General features: G+C 44.5%; 1 pseudogene; it reads right to left on the bottom strand.

Annotated features, from left to right (window-relative positions):
- Positions 1-280: 280 nt before the first annotated feature.
- LOC124790354 lies at positions 281-398 on the bottom strand (annotated as a pseudogene).
- Between the last annotated feature and the right edge of the window lie 4,847 nt (positions 399-5,245).

Raw genomic sequence — 5,245 nt, 5'->3', positions numbered from 1 at the left:
TGCATCAACTTGAGTGGCAGGGACTCAGCAAGACGTTGGAATTTCCCCGCAGAAATATTGAGCCATGCTGCCTCTATAGCACTCCGTCATGAGGCCACAAGTGGCCCATCGGGACCATTCGACAGCCGTGTCATCCTCACTGAGGATATGGATAGGAGGGGCGTGTGGCCAGCACTCCGCTCTCCCGGTCGTTACGATGGTTTTCTTTGACCGGAGCCACTACTATTCGGTCGAGTAGCTCCTCAATTGACATCACAAGGCTGAGTGCACCCCGAAAAAATGGCAACAGCACATGGCGGCCTGGATGGTCACTCATCCAAGTGCCGGCCACGCCCGACAGCGCTTAACTTCGGTGATCTGACGGGAACCGGTGAATTCACTGCGGCAAGGCCCTTGCCTCATGCTGCCCCTATAGCCATCCATAATTGCAAAAATGATGCCTGTGCAGGAACACGAACTCACCTGTCGATTACGCCTCACGTCGACTCGGATTGTCCAGAATGTTTATCAAACCAGTCATGAACAGGTGCGATCCATAAAAATTCCATCATTGTTTAGGAACATGAAATCTATGAATGGATGCCGAACACAACCACTTACAGTCTCTGTTGATCTACTGTGGACATGGGACAGCGGTTGGTCAAATATTTAACAATGAAATTCGCCAAACACCTGTGCAATTGAGATATTATTTTATTTTCGCTGCCAGTTTCGCAATTCAATGCGCCATCTTCAGGCCCCATATGCACCTCTAAAAAATAATCGATACTGGTATCATGGAGCGATATGTTTCTGGATGACTTGTATTGGTAGATCATGTGCTTCCTTCGAAGATTTGGCTGCAACTTGTAATGGTTCTTAATTTACGTGACCATTACGGCACTCCAACCCCAGTTCTCGATACCAGTAATATCGTACTACTTTTCTGCGAAGTAACAGACATATTTTTATGACAATATTCACATTTGGTTTGATTAATGTATAGGTACTCCGACGTATCGATATATTACAGTGATATGGTTCTTGCGTGTATTCATTTCTGTGAGACTGTCATATTCTTTGACTTACTTGTAACCGTTTCGGTGCGAATGCGCACAGGGCAGTTTTTGTTTCACTTTGCAGAAGTTAAGTTGTTATTTCGCTTTGTAAAAGAACAGTCAAGTCCTGTGTTTGGTTAAAGTGGAAATTAAATATATGAAGATTGTTACAAAACTGTTTTCTTGATGAAGTGACAATTAAGAAGAAGTATATGTGACTTTTCAAGAAGTTTAATAAAAATGTGGATCGTGAACACCAAGTCCAAAAGTATTTCTACCATACCATTGTTCTGATCTGGGATTGTTTGATCATTAAGAACTTCCTGAAAAACGCATTTGTTAGGTCTTCAAATATTGCTAAAATACAGATCTGGATCTTCTAGCAGTCAAAGTGGAATCACCCTAGAATCAACAAGATGAGTCATAACAACTTCGACGAAATCTACGTGGGAATCCATTCAAGATAAGTGCCAAAATTAATGACATTTTTTACAGTGACTTCATTATTTCCATTCTGACGATGCCATCCACAGTCAATAACTTTGTTGTTGTCCGGTAAGGCGAACATATGATGCGTGAGCAACATTATTAAATGGTTTCTGACCTACTTTACAAGTGGTGGAATTGTTAGAAACTCAGTTGGACTAGAGGACCCAGACCATTCCATGTAAACACAGCCCAAATCGTTGTGTGGAGTCGTCACCAACTTGCACAGTGCCTTGTCGACTTCATGGAGTCAGCGCCACACTCGAACCCTACCATCAACTCTTACCTGCTGATACTGGGACTCATAAAGGACTCGCGTCGATCTTCTGCTTACACAGCCCATTAAGCCAAATTTCACTGCATTGTTCTAACGGATACGTTCGTCATACGCCCTACGCTGATTTCTACTGTTATTTCACGCTTTGTTGCTTGTTGTTAGCACTGACAGCTCTACGCAAACGCCGTTGCTCTCGGTCGTTAAGTGAAGGCCATTACCCATTGTGTTGTCCGTCGTGAGAGGTAATGCCTCAGATTCGGTGTTCTCTGCACACACTTGACACTGTGGATCTTGGAATACTGAATTCCCTGACAATTTCCGAAACGAAATGCGTCTAGCTCCCACTACCGTTCCGCGTCCAAAAGTCTATTAGTTTTCGTCGTGCTGCCATAATCACGTAGGACACATTGTCATATGAATTACTTAAGTACAAATGACAGCTCCGTCAATGCATTGGCCTTTTATACCTTGTGTCACGTTACCACTGTCATCTGTCTACGTGCATATCGCTATTCCACTACTTTAGTCACCTGAGTGTATATTAGATGCAATATAATTACTGCTCAGTTTTTCTCACATTGCGAATGTCTAAGTTATCAACTGCAATTATGAAAGACAGATTAATGAATTACCTGAAAAAATGCAATCTATTAAGCGAATCACAGTTTGGTTTCCGAAGTGGCAAAACTACGGAGTCAGCCGTAGTAGAATTCAGTAAAGTTCTACTTCATGCTCTTGATAAAGATGAGTGTGTCACAGGCATATTTTTGGATCTTTCTAAGGCCTCAATATTCTATTAAAGAAGCATTAGGAATGAGAGGGGTAGCTAATGACTGGTTTCGATCATACCTAGCAGATATGGTACAAAGAGTAGAGATAACACGTACTTTAAATAGATCCAAACATTTAGTAAAACACTTATCAGAACCAAAATACGTTAATATAGGGGTTCTGCAAGGTAGCATATTAGGACCAATACTATACCTGATATACACTCCTGGAAATGGAAAAAAGAACACGTTGACACCGGTGTGTCAGACCGACCATACTTGCTCCGGACACTGCGAGAGGGCTGTACAAGGAATGATCACACGCACGGCACAGCGGACACACCAGGAACCGCGGTGTTGGCCGTCGAATGGCGCTAGCTGCGCAGCATTTGTGCACCGCCGCCGTCAGTGTCAGCCAGTTTGCCGTGGCATACGGAGCTCCATCGCAGTCTTTAACACTGGTAGCATGCCGCGACAGCGTGCACGTGAACCGTATGTGCAGTTGACGGACTTTGAGCGAGGGCGTATAGTGGGCATGCGGGAGGCCGGGTGGACGTACCGCCGAATTGCTCAACACGTGGGGCGTGAGGTCTCCACAGTACATCGATGTTGTCGCCAGTGGTCGGCGGAAGGTGCACGTGCCCGTCGACCTGGGACCGGACCGCAGCGACGCACGGATGCACGCCAAGACCGTATGATCCTACGCAGTGCCGTAGGGGACCGCACCGCCACTTCCCAGCAAATTAGGGACACTGTTGCTCCTGGGGTATCGGCGAGGACCATTCGCAACCGTCTCCATGAAGCTAGGCTACGGTCCCGCACACCGTTAGGCCGTCTTCCGCTCACGCCCCAACATCGTGCAGCCCGCCTCCAGTGGTGTCGCGACAGGCGTGAATGGAGGGACGAATGGAGACGTGTCGTCTTCAGCGATGAGAGTCGCTTCTGCCTTGGTGCCAATGATGGTCGTATGCGTGTTTGGCGCCGTGCAGGTGAGCGCCACAATCAGGACTGCATACGACCGAGGCACATAGGGCCAACACCCGGCATCATGGTGTGGGGAGCGATCTCCTACACTGGCCGTACACCACTGGTGATCGTCGAGGGGACACTGAATAGTGCACGGTACATCCAAACCGTCATCGAACCCATCGTTCTACCATTCCTAGACCGGCAAGGGAACTTGCTGTTCCAACAGGACAATGCACGTCCGCATGTATCCCGTGCCACCCAACGTGCTCTAGAAGGTGTAAGTCAGCTACCCTGGCCAGCAAGATCTCCGGATCTGTCCCCCATTGAGCATGTTTGGGACTGGATGAAGCGTCGTCTCACGCGGTCTGCACGTCCAGCACGAACGCTGGTCCAACTGAGGCGCCAGGTGGAAATGGCATGGCAAGCCGTTCCACAGGACTACATCCAGCATCTCTCCGATCGTCTCCATGGGAGAATAGCAGCCTGCATTGCTGCGAAAGGTGGATATACACTGTACTAGTGCCGACATTGTGCATGCTCTGTTGCCTGTGTCTATGTGCCTGTGGTTCTGTCAGTGTGATCATGTGATGTATCTGACCCCAGGAATGTGTCAATAAAGTTTCCCCTTCCTGGGACAATGAATTCACGGTGTTCTTATTTCAATTTCCAGGAGTGTACATCAATGACTTTCTTAGTAGTGTTACCCAATGGTGAAAAAATTCTCTTCGCTATTGACAGCAATGTTATAGTCACTGAGAAAACAAGAGAACTTCTCACAGAGAAAGCAAATGAAACTCTCAAGGAATTTTACGATTGGTCAACAAGCAATAAAGTGACATTGAACATAAAGAAAACTAATGCCATGAATTTCAGTTTGAAGAGGAAAAATGACAATGTTAAATTAAATGTAGATGGCACTTCTATAGACTGTGTAACAAATGCAACATTTCTAGGAATGAATATTGATTCTCAGTTGAAGTGGTGTGAACACACAATGGTACTTGCAAACAGAGTGTCATCAGCATGTTATGCCCTTAGAATCCTATCATCAGTGTGTAACATGCAGTGTCTTTTAGCTACATACTATTCATATATACACTCAGTTCTTAGCTATGGCATTCAGTTTTGGGGAACAAATGCACAAAATATTAACACAATTTTCGAACTCCAGAGAAGTGCCATAATAATGATAACCAAAAATAGTAGTAGAGTTCATTGTAAAGATCTGTTCAAAACACCAGGGTTTTAACTGCACCATGTGAATACATTTACTAGTCAGTTGTACACATCAAAAGTAACATTGGTACTTACTGCACAAACATCTCTGTCCATGACCACGGAACAAGAGCTAGACTCAACTTACATTTACCAAGAAAAAATAAACATAAACTTCTTAACAGCATTATCTACCAAGGAATAAAACTGTACACTAAATTACCAAAAGAGATTAAAGAAATTGAAAAACTTATTTAAAAAGGCAGCTACAGAGCACCTGTTATGCAATACATTTTATACATTGAAGGATTACTTAGATAAAACAGAGTAGGGGTTTGGTAAAAAAATGTTGTACAAATAAATAATACTTATGGTTATAAAACACCCAACATTCCACATAACACCTTAACACTATGTTTTTTTTCCTTCTTTTTTCCTTTTCTATAAATACTTACCGCCAAGCTATGCATCTACACCTACATCTACATCCA

The sequence above is a fragment of the Schistocerca piceifrons genome, chromosome 3 (assembly GCF_021461385.2).
Source record: "Schistocerca piceifrons isolate TAMUIC-IGC-003096 chromosome 3, iqSchPice1.1, whole genome shotgun sequence".
Taxonomy (NCBI): Eukaryota; Metazoa; Arthropoda; class Insecta; order Orthoptera; family Acrididae; genus Schistocerca; species Schistocerca piceifrons.
Note: the sequence above shows the minus strand (reverse complement) of the source record. Positions and strands in the feature narration are given on the sequence as shown.